The sequence below is a fragment of the Electrona antarctica genome, assembly GCF_951216825.1.
Source record: "Electrona antarctica genome assembly, chromosome: 11".
In the NCBI taxonomy this organism is placed as follows: Eukaryota; Metazoa; Chordata; class Actinopteri; order Myctophiformes; family Myctophidae; genus Electrona; species Electrona antarctica.
The window spans coordinates 11,012,991-11,033,194 of NC_136792.1; the positions used below are offsets into that span (position 1 = coordinate 11,012,991).

The 20,204-nt window shown below is 44.5% G+C and overlaps 1 long non-coding RNA gene across 1 annotated transcript; it reads right to left on the minus strand.

The window, feature by feature from the left end:
• Positions 1-1,250: 1,250 nt before the first annotated feature.
• LOC306932677 lies at positions 1,251-2,086 on the minus strand. Its single transcript, XR_013791144.1, has 3 exons — positions 1,955-2,086; positions 1,701-1,829; positions 1,251-1,397 (listed from the first exon to the last, which is right to left on the minus strand). It is a non-coding gene; the product is annotated as an uncharacterized lncRNA (long non-coding RNA).
• Positions 2,087-20,204: the final 18,118 nt, after the last annotated feature.

Below are 20,204 nucleotides of genomic sequence, written 5' to 3' on the forward strand. Positions count from 1 at the left end.
GGAGGCTTTTCTGTGATTGTGGTAGTTGTTTCTGTTGGAGGTTTTCCTGTGGTAGTTGTTTCTGTTGGAGGTTTTCCTGTGGTAGTTGTTTCTGTTGGAGGTTTTCCTGTGGTAGTGGTTTCTGTTGGAGGTTTTCCTGTGGTAGTTGTTTCTGTTGGAGGCTTTTCTGTGATTGTGGTAGTTGTTTCTGTTGGAGGTTTTCCTGTGGTAGTTGTTTCTGTTGGAGGCTTTTCTGTGATTGTGGTAGTTGTTTCTGTTGGAGGTTTTTCTGTGGTTGTGGTTGGCTTAGTAGTAGTAGCTTGAATAGTGGTGGTACTAAAGATAAAGGGTGTAGTAGTTGGGGCAGGTGTAGTTGTTGTTGTAGTTGTAGTACATGGCTTCATGACCCTTGTAATGTTTCCATTCTTTCCGCAGGTTGCAGTGATACAAGTATCATCTCCATCATGTGTGTCGTAGATTGTTGCTCCATATTCATATTTATTCCCCTTGTACAAACAATAGCAGGCTGGAATAGAAACAACACACACACACACACACACACACACACACACACACACACACACACACACACACACACACACACACACACACACACACACACACACACACACACACACACACACACACACACACACACACGTTATTTATACAGTCATGTTTATAGTAAATATGTTTAAAGTCATAATATTACATTATAAATATATCAGACTAATAGTTACCCTTGACATCATAGGTGCAGATCGCTTTTGTGGTTTGACAAGAACTTCAAACATAGAGATTAAGAGAAGTTTAGTTCATGAATATTGAATATGACATTACAATTTGACATCACATTCATAAGATAACAAATTGTATTCATAATACTCTTCTCTTAAAGCACACATGTCAAGTGGAGTGTTATTGTTTTAGAACATTTACCGTAGCAGTGGACGGTTTCAATTATATTTAATTTGTTCTTTTGTATTAATTTGGAGATTTGAATAATTAAACACATTTCAGGTTTTCATGTTCTCAGCTCTTTTGCCTAATGTCGGCTGAGGAATGAAAATACATGTATCCCAATTTCATACATTTGATTTTATTCATAGAATCTGCACATATATGAATTTGAATCCCTCACTTTGGTTGATTTATTCCCATTTTGGGAGTTTTGGCACACACAATACACATTCCACCGTTCTCTCACTGTATGTGTAGTTAATTGAGTCTTTCTACAGCATTACATCTACATAAATACCATGTGTGGCAGTTCTGGACTGAAGGAATGTCTGAAGGAATGTCCTCTCCTTCCTTATAATGCTTCCCATCAACATAACAGCCACACTGCTTCGTCTGCACACATTTCATAGTAGATTCTTCCAGATAAGGTCGTTCCGGAGGGCATCGTGGGTAGCACCCTATTTTAACATTATTCCGTGGAGACCATAGAACAATACAGAATGGATATGAGTTAACATTGCACATCCGGATCTCTGATGTAAACATTTCGTTATATTTATTACATTAACCCTGATCATTTACCATATCAGTAACTACTGTAACAAACTTGAGCCGTGAAACAGGACTTCTACTTATTGTCCTCATTTGTATTAACATTTGCTTTAAACTACGACTTTTCTGCCTGCTATGCTTGAATTCTCCTCTGGCATTTAGTTTTGTTATCGTACTTCCTCTGTTTTCCATAAATGTATACATCATACCTTCCAGAGCTGGTATCGGATTGGTGCATAATCCTGAAGGATTTGTGCATGTCTTCATACATGGTTTACCACAGGGTTCGTAGTGCCATTCACATTCTCCAGATGGGTTGTAATAATCACAGAACAGAGCTGTGTAGGACAGAGACAAGACAACAGCAAACACCCTCTCTGTTAGGGTCAGTGTATCAGAATACAACAGAATGACAATGACAGATGCTTTATGTGTTTCATTTGTTAGAAGGACAAAGACTCACGGCAGACTTTGGGAGTTCTCCACCTCACGCACACTCCAGCTATGTTACAGGCAGCAGCGTAAGCTGCCACCGCTGTGCAGAAACACTCACAGTCACCCCCAGAGTTACAGGCACAGGAGTCCTTCACACACGCTTCATAATAGTTTTTGGGATCCACCTTTTTCCAGAGAAGATTATTATTGCAAATACGATTTGCTAGTGAATACAGCAAGAAATGAACATAGATATGTTATTAACTAGTATGAACTAATAGTAACTATGTGCACGATTAAAGTTAGACCTCAGCTTTGGGTTTTAAATGCAGATCTCATCCTTTTGATGATGTATGACCACACAACACTGCCCTCGATAACCTAAATTAACTTAAATATTTTGTTGCATAATTATATTAGGGGCATTATAATAATTCTGCAACATTTTGTTTAAGTTGACAAATATGGTGTTTTGGTAGAATCATTTGAATTATAAATAAAGTTCACTAATTACTACACAAAAAACACATACCTACGTATGTACGTGCATGCATGCATGTGTATGTGCGTGCGTACATGTCTGTGACATGCTACAGTACCTTCAAGTGACAGGCTTTGAATACATCAGTGTTGATAATGCTGCAGTGCTTCACAGCCCAGGCCTGTCTGTAGGAGTAGACAGCACAAGGACCTTTCTCACTTTCCTTGTCAGGACAACTAGGAGAAACTTTCCAGCTGTTTCCAAACTCAAGAGCTTTCGCCACCACTTCCTGGTTCCTGGCTGTGAAGTCATTCCTTGCATTTCCATCATAGTTCCCACACAGACCACACACTTTTCCCTGGAGGACAGATAATATGTTGATTATGGAAAATAAAATCAGTTAGCTCCAGAAATTGAACCTTGCATTTAAACAGAAAGGAGTTCATTTTTCTGAGGCAAATTCTAAAACCTTTATAGATTACATTTTATATCTTGATTAATAATTCTGCAGCACCAGATATAATAAATACTGAGATACTGAGTGTTTCTTATCTGCCACTTCCAGTCAGTTTAGACGTTATGTCTTTGCGTGTGTGATGTGTTGTGTTGTTCAGTCTTTATATGGATTAAGTGTGTCTAATACATGGCTAAAAATGATTAGTCCAGGGCCTGTGGAGATCTATGAACATGCATCTATGAATGTGCTTTGTATTATTGGTCATTTTAGGTGGTTTGAAAATATGGACACATATTTAGGACTATAACAGGACGCTGAAAATGTCCACAAATGGTTCAAACACTAAACTGCTTCCCACTGTGTTGTCATGGAATATAAACTCTTAAAGTTGTTAATGTAACACTAGTTTACAGGGTGTTGTTTAAATGTTTTAAACTGTACTTTCAGGAGAAGAAAAAAATCAGCATTGTCTTATATTGCTTATTAATGATTTAATCGATAATTTGCATGCCTACCATTAACAGATATATCATTTGGAAGAAATGATGTTATATGCAGCTAAACTGAATCCAAACCCATTAGTGGCAATTAAGACTTGTAGCAACAATTCAAGACCTCTTTAAGGTTATTGTCTGATTTTGCAGGTAAGAAATCCTTACAAAGTATTAATAGCTGTCCCACTTTTATGTCTTTTATGTCACCCTACTATTTTGGTGTTATTCTGTTATTAACAAGATGCATCATGTTAGTTCTATTGCTTTTTCTGCTGTGAACCAGATTTATGCATATTATCTACAGTACGTATGTTTATGAGATAGCAGATAGATGATAGTATACTATAGATGGATGGATAGATATAAAACAATATTTCTAGATGTAGATAGATAGATAGATAGATAGATAGATAGATAGATAGATAGAGAGATAGGTCATCTTTTTGCAGCTATTTGTTATTCAATGGAAGGGGTCCAATGCAAGAGTTAAATTGCGTTAAAATACGAACTAATATATCTATTAAAACTAATGCACATTAAAAACGGAAGCTTGTGTAATGTATAATGGTGCGGCAAGTCGTGCGGGAAGTACTGGGTAGGTGTGGCGCACTAGCGCTCCCCCTCAGCAATCCACCTCCCAGGGGTATAGCGCATTGACTCCTGCGTGTTACTGGCTGATACTGACAATAAGCCATTCCCGACCCACTTCCTACTTCTCTGTTAGTTAAAACGTTAAAGTGTCCTTGCCCTTTAACAACATTTATGTTCTATAATATTATTAGTTACTATAGATACGTGTTAGTTCTATTGTTAACTAGATGTACGTCAGTTCTATTGTTGACTCACCTTGTATGTAGAGCTGAGTTTGATCATCAGACCTGTCTTCTTGTCCCAGATGAGAGTCAGTCCCTGTTTTGCCTCAAGGACCAAATAAATGCCCATAGTGTGCACCTTGTAGGAGACGTCCTGGCTTTTATTTTGTTTTACAACTTTGACTCTTTCCTCACTCAGTTCAATTTCATTGTCCTGAAATAACAAAGAGCATAGCATATTGACTTGTAATGGCCAACATAGTACAGTAAATATGTGTGTTTTTTTTAACTGTGCTTTGTACCCCTAAGAAGAGCTTGATCAAGATGGAGCAGGTCTGGTAAGCAGGCCCACATGGGACACTCTCAGTCAGAACCCTGAAGGTGCCGTCGGTGTTGCCGCCGCAGTAATCCTGTAAGATGCTGGCATTAGCATTCTGACTGAATTCACATCAAAACACTGAAGTAACAGAGAGAGACCGAATAGAAACCTCTCTATTGTACCTGAGCAAAGACATATCCACAGCCACCATGAAAAGAGAACCTCTTGGCATCAAAAGTGGCATAATGACCCTCTCCATAGATACTGCAAGTCCCTTCACATTGCTTTGCGGTGCATTTCCATGATTTCCCAGAGCACGTGCTATAATGACCATGACAGAAAGGTTTAAATCTAGAACAGATTCTGAATAACACACAAAGACATACTTCAGAGCATGAAAGTCCTTTACCAGGTGTTACAGTCCACCTTGACCGTCTGTCCAGGCTCATAGGTGACCCCACCATACGAACAGGGACACTGGTTGTCTTTGATACATCCCCCTTTACCATCGGACAGCAAGCCGCCAGGACACACACAGCCTGACACGCAATCAAAGCTCACCTACAAAACACATCAAGTTCAGTGCATTATTTATAAACACCACACCTTTATCTACAACAAGCTCAAGTCAGCATTGCATTGACAACATTTTGTATTATTTTAGATATAATAAAGGACCAAAAGTAATTTACACATTCAATGTCGGCAGACTGACAGCTCTTCTGGCATTCTGAGCCTTTTGCGTCCACCGAAGCTTTGGAGCAGTTGAAGAAGACCATCGGAGCTTTGCAGGCTGAAGAGAAAATGGTGTTAAAATCCAAACCATACTTCTTATGTTAGAAATGATTCAATGAGCAAAGTGCTGAGAACCTACATGTACTGTCTGGTCTTCCATAACAGTTGAGCTTCCCACGCTTGCAGGCACTAGGAAGTGGAAGAGACACATTGGAAAGTAGGTGAAAAGAGTAGAAAGTAGATGAAACAGAAGCAGTAGATCCTTTGAGCAGTGAAAGTCTCACCAGGTTCTGCCTTGAATCTTGACGGTGCTCCCAGAAGGTATGTGGTGATACCCATCATAGCAGGGACATTTTATCGATGGCACACACTCTCCCTTTTCATTAAGATAAGTTCCTTCAGCACATCCACAGCCGTCCACAGGAGTAAAGGCAATCTGGCACGTGGTGTCGGGCTGGCTTAGAGAGCGACAACCACGATTACAGCTGGTCATTTTGTAGCTGTACACCATGCTAGCAGGGCAGGAGGTTGTGTATTTTTCTGTGAAAACATGAGAGGCTATCAGTTTTTTTTAATCTAACAAACACTGCTGTTCATGTGAAATGAGATGTTTGTATGCAGAGCTTACGGCACACTGTGTTTCTCCACCCAGTGATGAAGATGCCTGCTGCAGCGCAGGTCTGAACGTAGGCAGATACAGCCGCACACATGCAGTCTTCACTCTTGTCACAGGAGCAGGTAGCCTCCTTACAGCTCTATGAAGAAGGTTATTCACAGGGTCAATCTACACACACATATTTGATCTACATTTGGCTGAATTGTCTGTAAAATATCAAATCTTACATCTTCATAGAACTCTGGATCTATTTCAGAATGACACTTAGAAAAAATCCCTTTGGGGTCAGCAATCTTGGAACACCAAGTCTCAGCATACTTCTCTGTTAAAACAAAGAAAGTGTTATGGCCTGAAATAGTTCAATAGACAGACTAAAACAATGTGCAGATAACATACCTTTCTGTACATTCCAACTGCATACGCTGGTAAAGTCTTTGCTGGCAGGACAGGAAGCTTTACTCATCCATGTATTAGCAAACTGTGCAGCCCGAGCCTCAATCAGCCCACTACTGGTTTTTAAGTCATCAGTTTTAACATCGTTAAAGTCTCCACAAAGACCTGGGGAAAGGACAGTCATATCATTGCATCACCATTTGAATATATTGTTTTTCAATAATACAAAACATTATGGTAAGGATGCATACCACAGAGCTTCCCCTTAAGAGATGCAGCAGCTGTGATGTAGACTTGCATTCTGGGTGTTAGCTGTATCTGAACCTGGAGTCCATAGCTAGTATGAATGAGCATGTAAAACGTGGATGGCTTGAAGACGTTTACATTGTCTGTGAAATACAAATTTACAGAATGACTCATTATCACCAATGCACCGATTAGGATTAGATTAGATCGGGGGGGGGGGGGTCAAAGCCAATCCAATAAAAGAAAACTCACCCAGGAGGAGGGGCAGTTGAGTAGTCAGTTTGTTATAAAATATTGCTCCACTGTCTTCAACTTTAATCATCTGTAGTAAGAAAGAAAAGGGTCTGTTAATTGACTATACCTAAATGGTATTGTCCAACTATAGGCCTATATGCGTAGTAATGCAAGTGTTTATTTGCTTTGCCGGTCCTGTGTGTGCGTGCGTGCGTGCGTGCGTGATGTACCTGTCCAGGCAGGACCACAGTTACAGCCTCCAGACATGTCTCAGAGTCAGATTTACCACATCTGGACAGATCACCATGAACTGTGATGTTCTTACTTTTCACCTGGAAAACAAGGTGAAGATGAGAAACACATAAGTAAAAATGAGAGAAAGGCCGCACACACGTAGCCACAATGCTGTATATTTATTGACAAGAATCCAACGTTTCGACCTAGGAGGTCTTCTTCAGGGAATGAATTCCGTGAAGAAGAGGTCGAAACGTTGGATTCTTGTCAATAAATATACAGCATCGTGGCTACGTGTGTGCGGCCTTTCTCTAATTTTTACTTATTTAATGCCTTAGGCCAGCACCTCACCAACACTGGTGTGCGCCCTTTCCTGTTTTGAAGATGAGAAACACAGCCTTTATTTGACCCATGGGTATAAGAGAGGACTGATAAAAGGAGGCTCATACGTTAGTTCTGATTGGTGAGGTGACAGAGTGTCAGGGATGCTAACAAATCAATGCAAGCCAAAGCAGCACCTTCCCATGAAGGCCCATGTTAAAAAAAATATTTTAAACAAAGTCTGCAACCCTAAATTGGCAAGGCAGGCAGAATTTACCACAAAAGCACTGTCCCTCCAGATTTTATTTGTTTTGTTTTTTTAGTTTTTCTATATTATTTATATTCATATTCATATTTCTATTTGTCTTAGGCCTACTTTTACTTGATAGAAGTATAACAAGGGTTCATTGTTTTATTTCTATTTTTCTTTTCTTTTTTCTTTTTTTACATTTCATACTTTTTTACATTAATGCTTTATTATACATTTTCACTAAATAACAGATGTACACGTAGATCAGCTATTTTCAGCAAGGGGGGGGGGGAGTCAGCTTTAAGCTACTGCCATGGTACATAAGATGGTTGATGTGTAAAAGCTAAACATGGATGGAGGTGGAGAATTCTCTTGCGTGCAAATTAATTGCACTCGAACTCATCTTGTTTGTGACGTGCCAAGTCATCTCAGCCAAAAGCAGGAACAGTAGCAAGAATCAACAGATTCTGAAATGGAGCTCTTAACTTGTTCATGTTTTACTAGTTATTACTAACTTGTGTCAGAATGTAGGAGCAGTCTCCGCTGAACTCGTATTCGTTCTCATCGAAGGTGCTGAAGAAACTGCCAGCCATGATGCTGCAGGTTCCAGGACAGTTGGTGTCAACACAACTCCACCTTCCACCTGTACAGGTACTGAAACACACACACACATACAGGTATATAGCCCGTAGCACTTTCCCTAGCCTCGACGACTGTATGGCGTATATGACTAAATGTACTGACAATTTCGTCAAAAAAAGAAAAACTAGACATAATGTCAGGGAGGGACTAATGGAGAAGAGTTTGGTTCCGCACTGAAAATAGCAGATCTACAAGCTCAGATTGGCTATTTTCAGCATGCAACAAAGTGAAAAACCAGCCATTATACGATGCCATCAAGGCAAAATACATTTTTGTCGCCTAAATATACTGTAGATTTAGTGTAGACTGTAGACTAAAATCGTATGATATTTAGTGGACTAAAACTAGACTAAAGAGGAGTACACTTCCTCTGGTACAAGTTGTACCAGAGGAACTGTACAGTATGTGACGAATAACACCTTTCCGTCTGTGTCTCTTTCTCTGTGTGACAATACAAGCAGTCTAATGTTGGCTACTGTGTACATTGCAATGTTTATATTTACACTTTATTATTACCATTTTGAACAGGCCTTGGTGTAGGACTCTCCAGCGTTGTAGGTTTTGCCATCGTGAACACAGGAACACTGTTTAACAGGGACACAGCCACTCTTCTTGATGTCGTCAAATACGGTTCCTTGAGAATATAGTATTATTATTATTATTATTATTATTATTATTATTATTACATTTATCAAGTTTTGTGTGCATGAAACATAGTGACTATGGCCGGTGCACCAGGCCAAATTTCCGGGCCCCACCGTGCGGCCCATGGGGGCGTGAAAATTCAGGGGGGGGACTCTACATGTCCTCTGGGCCCGACTCTTCGCGTGGACACCACTTGTTCGCCCATCAGTCCAACGGATGACCCACACTGATTTGTTTCTCTTTGTTTATTATTATTACATTTTTAGGGCCCTATCTTGCAGTTCAAGCATAATTCCACAGGGTGGCAAAAACTATTAGAACAGTGCTCTGTGTACACCTCCCACAGTATGCTATGGGAAACAGTGTTTCTGATATAGTGACCTCCCGTGGACCCTCACGCACGCACGCACGCACGCACGCACGCACGCACGCACGCACGCACGCACGCACGCACGCACGCACGCACGCACAGTTAGATGGCTATACTAGGCTGGATCTGGCTGGGAAAGGCTAGAATAGGGTCTACTAGGCTCTTGTCAGCCCTGTAGGTCCTCACGCTTGAGATGAACCACTGTAGTGTGTACACAGGCCATAGTTTTTACATGAGTTTGGGTGCACGGCCAATAGTTTTACATAGACTATAGTACAGTAATGTCCTGTAGGTCCACAGTATGCTATGGGAAACAGTGTTTCTGATATAGTGACCTCCCGTGGACCCGCACGCACGCACGCACGCACGCACGCACACACGCACGCACGCACGCGTGTATAGGGTCTACTAGGCTGTACTAGGCTCTTGTCAACCCTGTAGGTCCTCACGCTTGAGATGAACCACTGTGTACACAGGCCATAGTTTTTACATGAGTTTGGGTGCACGGCCAATAGTTTTACATAGGCTATAGTACAGTAATGTCTCGTACAGCCTAGTCCAGCCTAGTCCAGCCTAGTACAGCCTAGTCCAGTCTAGTCCAGCCTAGTCCAGCCTAGTGCAGCCTAGTACAGCCTAGTCCATCTTAGTACAGCCTAGTCCACCCTAGTACAGCCTAGTGCAGCCTAGGCCAGCCTAGGCCAGCCTAGTCCAGCCTAGTACAGCCTAGTCCACCCTAGTACAGCCTAGTCCAGCCTAGTGCAGCCTAGTCCAGCCTAGACCAGCCTAGTCCAGCCTAGTCCAGACTTGAGAAGCCTAGTCCAGCCTAGAGCAGCCTAGTCCAGCCTAGTACAGCCTAGTCCACCCTAGTACAGCCTAGTCCAGCCTAGTACAGCCTAGTCCAGCCTAGTGCAGCCTAGTCCAGCCTAGACCAGCCTAGTCCAGCCTAGTCCAGACTTACACAGTTAGATGGCTATACTAGGCTGGATCTGGCTGGGAAAGGCTAGAATAGGGTCTACTAGGCTCTTGTCAGCCCTGTAGGTCCTCACGCTTGAGATGAACCACTGTAGTGTGTACACAGGCCATAGTTTTTACATGAGTTTGGGTGCACGGCCAATAGTTTTACATAGACTATAGTACAGTAATGTCCTGTAGGTCCACAGTATGCTATGGGAAACAGTGTTTCTGATATAGTGACCTCCCGTGGACCCGCACGCACGCACGCACGCACGCACGCACGCACACACACACGCACGCACGCGTGTATAGGGTCTACTAGGCTGTACTAGGCTCTTGTCAACCCTGTAGGTCCTCACGCTTGAGATGAACCACTGTGTACACAGGCCATAGTTTTTACATGAGTTTGGGTGCACGGCCAATAGTTTTACATAGGCTATAGTACAGTAATGTCTCGTACAGCCTAGTCCAGCCTAGTCCAGCCTAGTACAGCCTAGTCCAGTCTAGTCCAGCCTAGTCCAGCCTAGTGCAGCCTAGTACAGCCTAGTCCATCTTACTACAGCCTAGTCCACCCTAGTACAGCCTAGTGCAGCCTAGGCCAGCCTAGTCCAGCCTAGGCCAGCCTAGTCCACCCTAGTACAGCCTAGTCCAGCCTAGTGCAGCCTAGTCCAGCCTAGACCAGCCTAGTCCAGCCTAGTCCAGACTTGAGAAGCCTAGTCCAGCCTAGAGCAGCCTAGTCCAGCCTAGTACAGCCTAGTCCACCCTAGTACAGCCTAGTCCACCCTAGTACAGCCTAGTCCAGCCTAGTACAGCCTAGTCCAGCCTAGTGCAGCCTAGTCCAACCTAGCCCAGCCTAGTCCAGCCTAGTCCAGACTTACACAGTTAGATGGCTATACTAGGCTGGATCTGGCTGGGAAAGGCTAGAATAGGGTCTACTAGGCTCTTGTCAGCCCTGTAGGTCCTCACGCTTGAGATGAACCACTGTAGTGTGTACACAGGCCATAGTTTTTACATGAGTTTGGGTGCACGGCCAATAGTTTTACATAGACTATAGTACAGTAATGTCCTGTAGGTCCACAGTATGCTATGGGAAACAGTGTTTCTGATATAGTGACCTCCCGTGGACCCGCACACACGCACGCACGCACGCACGCACGCACACACGCACGCGTGTATAGGGTCTACTAGGCTGTACTAGGCTCTTGTCAACCCTGTAGGTCCTCACGCTTGAGATGAACCACTGTGTACACAGGCCATAGTTTTTACATGAGTTTGGGTGCACGGCCAATAGTTTTACATAGGCTATAGTACAGTAATGTCTCGTACAGCCTAGTCCAGCCTAGTCCAGCCTAGTACAGCCTAGTCCAGTCTAGTCCAGCCTAGTCCAGACTAGTGCAGCCTAGTACAGCCTAGTCCATCTTAGTACAGCCTAGTCCACCCTAGTACAGCCTAGTGCAGCCTAGGCCAGCCTAGTCCAGCCTAGTACAGCCTAGTCCACCCTAGTACAGCCTAGTCCAGCCTAGTGCAGCCTAGTCCAGCCTAGACCAGACTTGAGAAGCCTAGTCCAGCCTAGAGCAGCCTAGTCCAGCCTAGTACAGCCTAGTCCACCCTAGTACAGCCTAGTCCAGCCTAGTGCAGCCTAGTCCAGCCTAGACCAGCCTAGTCCAGCCTAGTCCAGACTTACACAGTTAGATGGCTATACTAGGCTGGATCTGGCTGGGAAAGGCTAGAATAGTGTCTACTAGGCTCTTGTCAGCCCTGTAGGTCCTCACGCTTGAGATGAACCACTGTAGTGTGTACACAGGCCATAGTTTTTACATGAGTTTGGGTGCACGGCCAATAGTTTTACATAGACTATAGTACAGTAATGTCCTGTAGGTCCACAGTATGCTATGGGAAACAGTGTTTCTGATATAGTGACCTCCCGTGGACCCGCACGCACGCACGCACGCACGCACGCACGCACGCACGCACGCACGCACGCACGCACGCACGCACGCACGCACGCACGCACGCACAGTTAGATACAGGCTATACTAGGCTGGATCTGGCTGGGAAAGGCTAGAATAGGGTCTACTAGGCTGTACTAGGCTCTTGTCAATCCTGTAGGTCCTCACGCTTGAGATGAACCACTGTGTACACAGGCCATAGTTTTTACATGAGTTTGGGTGCACGGCCAATAGTTTTACATAGGCTATAGTACAGTAATGTCTCGTACAGCCTAGTCCAGCCTAGTCCAGCCTAGTACAGCCTAGTCCAGTCTAGTCCAGCCTAGTCCAGACTAGTGCAGCCTAGTACAGCCTAGTCCATCTTAGTACAGCCTAGTCCACCCTAGTACAGCCTAGTGCAGCCTAGGCCAGCCTAGTCCAGCCTAGTACAGCCTAGTCCACCCTAGTACAGCCTAGTCCAGCCTAGTGCAGCCTAGTCCAGCCTAGACCAGACTTGAGAAGCCTAGTCCAGCCTAGAGCAGCCTAGTCCAGCCTAGTACAGCCTAGTCCACCCTAGTACAGCCTAGTCCAGCCTAGTGCAGCCTAGTCCAGCCTAGACCAGCCTAGTCCAGCCTAGTCCAGACTTACACAGTTAGATGGCTATACTAGGCTGGATCTGGCTGGGAAAGGCTAGAATAGTGTCTACTAGGCTCTTGTCAGCCCTGTAGGTCCTCACGCTTGAGATGAACCACTGTAGTGTGTACACAGGCCATAGTTTTTACATGAGTTTGGGTGCACGGCCAATAGTTTTACATAGACTATAGTACAGTAATGTCCTGTAGGTCCACAGTATGCTATGGGAAACAGTGTTTCTGATATAGTGACCTCCCGTGGACCCGCACGCACGCACGCACGCACGCACGCACGCACGCACGCACGCACGCACGCACGCACGCACAGTTAGATACAGGCTATACTAGGCTGGATCTGGCTGGGAAAGGCTAGAATAGGGTCTACTAGGCTGTACTAGGCTCTTGTCAATCCTGTAGGTCCTCACGCTTGAGATGAACCACTGTGTACACAGGCCATAGTTTTTACATGAGTTTGGGTGCACGGCCAATAGTTTTACATAGGCTATAGTACAGTAATGTCTCGTACAGCCTAGTCCAGCCTAGTCCAGCCTAGTACAGCCTAGTCCAGTCTAGTCCAGCCTAGTCCAGCCTAGTGCAGCCTAGTACAGCCTAGTCCATCTTAGTACAGCCTAGTCCACCCTAGTACAGCCTAGTGCAGCTTAGGCCAGCCTAGGCCAGCCTAGTCCAGCCTAGGCCAGCCTAGTCCACCCTAGTACAGCCTAGTCCAGCCTAGTGCAGCCTAGTCCAGCCTAGACCAGCCTAGTCCAGCCTAGTCCAGACTTGAGAAGCCTAGTCCAGCCTAGAGCAGCCTAGTCCAGCCTAGTTCAGCCTAGTCCAGCATATTTTGTTATCAAAAAAGTGTTTTGTTATAAAACTATTGGTTGTGCACAGACATGTAAAAACTATTGCCTGTGTACACAGTGTTTATAAGTGCGAGAAGGTTCAGGACTCACAAGAGCCTATAGTACAGCTTAATAGAGTCTATTAGAGTCCAGTACAGCCTAGTACACCCTAGTATAGCTTAGTACAGCCATCTAAATACCCCCCCTCCTAGTCTATTCTCCCACTAGGCTGGACTAGGCTAGACGTGGGTGTACATGGCTGTACCAGACCCTACTGGCCTCTAATAGGCTGTTTTCGGCTCTAGTAGACTGTGCTAGGCTGTACTAGGGTCTATTAGGCTGTACGAGGCAGTAAAGTACTATAGCCTAGAAATGTTCATGTAAAACTATTGGCCGTGCACACAAACTCCTGTAAAAACTATTGCCCGTGTACACAGTGGTTATTTCAAGTGCGAGGAACTACAGGGCTGACAAGAGTCTAGTACAGCCTAGTACACCCTATTCTAGCCCTTTCCAGCCCGATCCAACCTAGTATAGCCTAGTACAGCCATCTAAATACCCCTCTCTCCAAGTCTATTCTCCCACTAGGCTGGACTAAGCTAAACTTGGGTGTACAAGGCTGTACTAGACTCTACTGGGCTCCAATAGGCTGTTTTCGGCTCTAGCAGACTGTACTAGGCTCTATTAGGCTGTACGAGGCAGTAAAGTACTATAGCCTAGAAATGTTCATGTAAAACTCTTGGCCGTGCACACAAACTCCTGTAAAAACTATTGCCCGTGTACACAGTGGTTATTTCAAGTGCGAGGAACTGCAGGGCTGACAAGAGTCTAGTACACCCTATTCTAGCCTATTCCAGCCTGATGTAGCCTAGTATAGCCTAGTACAGCCATCTAAATACCCCCCCCCCTCCTAGTCTATTCTCCCACTAGGCTGGATTAAGCTAAACGTGGGTGTACAAGGCTGTACTAGACTCTACTGGGCTCCAATAGGCTGTTTCCGGCTCTAGCAAACTGTACTAGGCTCAATTAGGCTGTACGAGGCAGTAAAGTACTATAGCCTAGAAATGTTCCTGTAAAACTATTGGCCGTGCACACAAACTCCTGTAAAAACTATTGCCCGTGTACACAGTGGTTATTCCCAAGTGCGAGGAACTACAGGGCTGACAAGAGCCTAGTACAGCCTAATAGAGGCTATTAGAGTCTAGCACAGCCTAGTACACCCCATTCTAGCCTTTTCCAGCCTGATCCAACCTAGTATAGCCTAGTACAGCCACCAAAATACCCCCCTCTCCAAGTCTATTCTCCCACTAGGCTGGACTAGGCAGGACGTGTGTGTACAAGGCTATACTAGACTCTACTGGCCTCTAATAGGCTGTTTTCGGCTCTAGTAGACTGTGCTACGCTGTACTAGGGTATATTAGGCTGTACGAGGCAGTACAGTACTATAGCGTAGAAATGTTCATGTAAAACTATTGGCCGTGCACACAAACTCCTGTAAAAACTATTGCCCGTGTACACAGTGGTTATTTCAAGTGCGAGGAACTACAGGGCTGACAAGAGCCTAGTACAGCCTAGTACACCCTATTCTAGCCCTTTCCAGCCTGATCCAGCCTAGTATATCCTAGTATAGCCATCTAAATACCCCTCTCCCCTAGTCTTTTCTCCCACTAGGTTGGACTAGGCTAGACGTGGGTGTACATGGCTGTACTAGACTCTACTGGGCTCTAATAGGCTGTTTTCAGCTCTAGTAGACCGTGCTAAAGCTGTACTAGGGTCTATTAGGCTGTACGAGGCTGTAAAGTACTATACCTAGAAATGTTCATCTAAAACTATTGGCCGTGCACACTAACTCCTGTAAAAACTATTTCCCGTGTACACAGTGGTTATTCCCAAGTGCAAGGAAATACAGGGCTGACAAGAGCCTAGTACAGCCTAGTACACCCTATTCTAGCCTATTCCAGCCTGATCCAGCCTAGTATAGCCTAGTACAGCCATCTAAATACCCCTCTCTCCAAGTCTATTCTCCCACTAGGCTGGACTAAGCTAAACGTGGGTGTACAAGGCTGTACTAGACAATACTGGCCTCCAATAGGCTGTTTTCGGCTCTAGCAGACTGTACTAGGCTCTATTAGGCTGTACGAGGCAGTAAAGTACTATAGCGTAGAAATGTTCATGTAAAACTCTTGGCCGTGCACACAAACTCCTGTGAAAACTATTGCCTGTGTACACAGTGGTTATTTCAAGTGTGAGGAACTACAGGGCTGACAAGAGCCTAGTACAGCCTAGTACACCCTATTCTAGCCCTTTCCAGCCTGATCCAGCCTAGTATATCCTAGTATAGCCATCTAAATACCCCTCTCCCCTAGTCTATTCTCCCACTAGGTTGGACTAGGCTAGACGTGGGTGTACATGGCTGTACTAGACTCTACTGGGCTCTAATAGGCTGTTTTCAGCTCTAGTAGACCGTGCTAGGCTGTACTAGGGTCTATTAGGCTGTACGAGGCTGTAAAGTACTATACATAGAAATGTTCATCTAAAACTATTGGCCGTGCACACTAACTCCTGTAAAAACTATTTCCCGTGTACACAGTGGTTATTCCCAAGTGCAAGGAAATACAGGGCTGACAAGAGCCTAGTACAGCCTAGTACACCCTATTCTAGCCTATTCCAGCCTGATCCAGCCTAGTATAGCCTAGTACAGCCATCTAAATACCCCTCTCTCCAAGTCTATTCTCCCACTAGGCTGGACTAAGCTAAACGTGGGTGTACAAGGCTGTACTAGACTCTACTGGGCTCCAATAGGCTGTTTTCGGCTCTAGCAGACTGTACTAGGCTCTATTAGGCTGTACGAGGCAGTAAAGTACTATAGCCTAGAAATATTCATGTAAAACTATTGGCCGTGCACACAAACTCCTGTAAAAACTATTGCCTGTGTACACAGTGGTTATTTCAAGTGCGAGGAACTGCAGGGCTGACAAGAGTCTAGTTACAACCTATTCTAGCCTATTCCAGCCTGATGTAGCCTAGTATAGCCTAGTACAGCCATCTAAATACCCCCCCTCCTAGTCTATTCTTCCACTAGGCTGGATTAAGCTAAACGTGGGTGTACAAGGCTGTACTAGACTCTACTGGGCTCCAATAGGCTGTTTCCGGCTCTAGCAGACTGTACTAGGCTCTATTAGGCTGTACGAGGCAGTAAAGTACTATAGCCTAGAAATGTTCATGTAAAACTATTGGCCGTGCACACAAACTCCTGTAAAAACTATTGCCCGTGTACACAGTGGTTATTCCCAAGTGCGAGGAACTACAGGGCTGACAAGAGCCTAGTACAGCCTAATAGAGGCTATTAGAGTCTAGCACAGCCTAGTACACCCCATTCTAGCCTTTTCCAGCCTGATCCAACCTAGTATAGCCTAGTACAGCCACCAAAATACCCCCCTCTCCAAGTCTATTCTCCCACTAGGCTGGACTAGGCAGGACGTGTGTGTACAAGGCTATACTAGACTCTACTGGCCTCTAATAGGCTGTTTTCGGCTCTAGTAGACTGTGCTAGGCTGTACTAGGGTATATTAGGCTGTACGAGGCAGTACAGTACTATAGCGTAGAAATGTTCATGTAAAACTATTGGCCGTGCACACAAACTCCTGTAAAAACTATTGCCCGTGTACACAGTGGTTATTTCAAGTGCGAGGAACTACAGGGCTGACAAGAGCCTAGTACAGCCTAGTACACCCTATTCTAGCCCTTTCCAGCCTGATCCAGCCTAGTATATCCTTGTGACACTGCCACATAAAATGTGAAATGTGAAACAATGTATTTCCTGGCCTGGTATGAGTATGAAAGAAAATTAAACATACTGGGGGAATAACAGGGGAATATGTTTGTTAAACCAAGGTTGAATATTTAACACTGAAATGTAGTGTACGGATATACAAGATAATGTGTTGTGTGAAATTGAACCATGGTCATCAATGTTCTGTTATGACAAGGGTTGATCACAAGGGGAGCTGTGGGGAAATGTGTGTGAGAAATATTGCCAGGAAACTATAAAAGACCAGGAAGTGAGGCGCCGAGCCTGGGTTCCATTTTGGGCAGTAAGGAGAGAGTTTGGTGTTGCTAGTTTTCTTTGCCAAACAGACTCTTTTAAAGGCCAATACTATGCCAATTCAGAGGTAAAACGCAAGAAATGCCGGTCTGACCGAAGAACTTTGCCAAGGGAAGGAAATAAAGTTTGGTAGGCCAGCTTCTGAGGCTTGGAGCTCTGTCAAACAAACAGAGCTGGTGAACAAAGGACCCAGCGGACCACGCCCGACTTAAAGGTTGGGTGAGCAGCATATATTTTTTCATCTTTCCGGTAAGCAAGGCATTGCCTTTTTGTTTTGTACATTTTTTGGACTGTCTAAATTGAACAGAAGAGGATCTACAGCAGTTGGATTAATCTGGATACTCTGATTACTTTTTTCGGGATTACTTTTGGAACACTGACTTTGGGGGCACCTTTAAAGGGACATTGCAGGGGATAATTTGAAGGGACTGGAACATTTAATTTACATTTTGAAGGGATTGATTGCCCAGTTTGTATGATTTTGGTTTGATTCGCTCTGTAAATATTATAAAGACCAGCCATTTCACCTAAAGGGAAATAGTTTTGCGTTTTCCTTGTGCTCTATACTACTGTTCATTTCCAGTATCTAGATTTACTGTCGCAGGTACAGGACCTTTATTTATTTATTTTATTTTATATAACTCAGACTTATACGCCAATAGGCCTGATTGTTATATCCTAGTATAGCCATCTAAATACCCCTCTCCCCTAGTCTATTCTCCCACTAGGTTGGACTAGGCTAGACGTGGGTGTACATGGCTGTACTAGACTCTACTGGGCTCTAATAGGCTGTTTTCAGCTCTAGTAGACCGTGCTAGGCTGTACTAGGGTCTATTAGGCTGTACGAGGCTGTAAAGTACTATACCTAGAAATGTTCATCTAAAACTATTGGCCGTGCACACTAACTCCTGTAAAAACTATTTCCCGTGTACACAGTGGTTATTCCCAAGTGCAAGGAAATACAGGGCTGACAAGAGCCTAGTACAGCCTAGTACACCCTATTCTAGCCTATTCCAGCCTGATCCAGCCTAGTATAGCCTAGTACAGCCATCTAAATACCCCTCTCTCCAAGTCTATTCTCCCACTAGGCTGGACTAAGCTAAACGTGGGTGTACAGGGCTGTACTAGACTCTACTGGGCTCCAATAGGCTGTTTCCGGCTCTAGCAGACTGTACTAGGCTCTATTAGGCTGTACGAGGCAGTAAAGTACTATAGCCTAGAAATGTTCATGTAAAACTATTGGCCGTGCACACAAACTCCTGTAAAAACTATTGCCCGTGTACACAGTGGTTATTTCAAGTGCGAGGAACTGCAGGGCGGACAAGAGTCTAGTACACCCTATTCTAGCCTATTCCAGCCTGATGTAGCCTAGTATAGCCTAGTACAGCCATCTAAATACCCCCCCCCCCCCCCCCTTTCCTAGTCTATTCTCCCACTAGGCTGGATTAAGCTAAACGTGGGTGTACAAGGCTGTACTAGACTCTACTACAGTACACAGTGGTTATTCCCAAGTGCGAGGAACTACAGAGCTGACAAGAGCCTAGTACAGCCTAATAGAGGCTATTAGAGTCTAGCACAGCCTAGTACACCCCATTCTAGCCTTTTCCAGCCTGATCCAACCTAGTATAGCCTAGTACAGCCACCAAAATACCCCCCTCTCCAAGTCTATTCTCCCACTAGGCTGGACTAGGCAGGACGTGTGTGTACAAGGCTATACTAGACTCTACTGGCCTCTAATAGGCTGTTTTCGGCTCTAGTAGACTGTGCTAGGCTGTACTAGGGTATATTAGGCTGTACGAGGCAGTACAGTACTATAGCGTAGAAATGTTCATGTACAACTATTGGCCGTGCACACAAACTCCTGTAAAAACTATTGCCTGTGTACACAGTGGTTATTTCAAGTGTGAGGAACTACAGGGCTGACAAGAGCCTAGTACAGCCTAGTACACCCTATTCTAGCCCTTTCCAGCCTGATCCAGCCTAGTATATCCTAGTATAGCCATCTAAATACCCCTCTCCCCTAGTCTATTCTCCCACTAGGTTGGACTAGGCTAGACGTGAGTGTACATGGCTGTACTAGACTCTACTGGGCTCTAATAGGCTGTTTTCAGCTCTAGTAGACCGTGCTAGGCTGTACTAGGGTCTATTAGGCTGTACGAGGCTGTAAAGTACTATACCTAGAAATGTTCATCTAAAACTATTGGCCGTGCACACAAACTCCTGTAAAAACTATTGCCTGTGTACACAGTGGTTATTTCAAGTGCGAGGAACTGCAGGGCTGACAAGAGTCTAGTACAACCTATTCTAGCCTATTCCAGCCTGATGTAGCCTAGTATAGCCTAGTACAGCCATCTAAATACCCCCCCTCCTAGTCTATTCTCCCACTAGGCTGGATTAAGCTAAACGTGGGTGTACAAGGCTGTACTAGACTCTACTGGGCTCCAATAGGCTGTTTCCGGCTCTAGCAGACTGTACTAGGCTCTATTAGGCTGTACGAGGCAGTACAGTACTATAGCGTAGAAATGTTCATGTAAAACTATTGGCCGTGCACACAAACTCCTGTAAAAA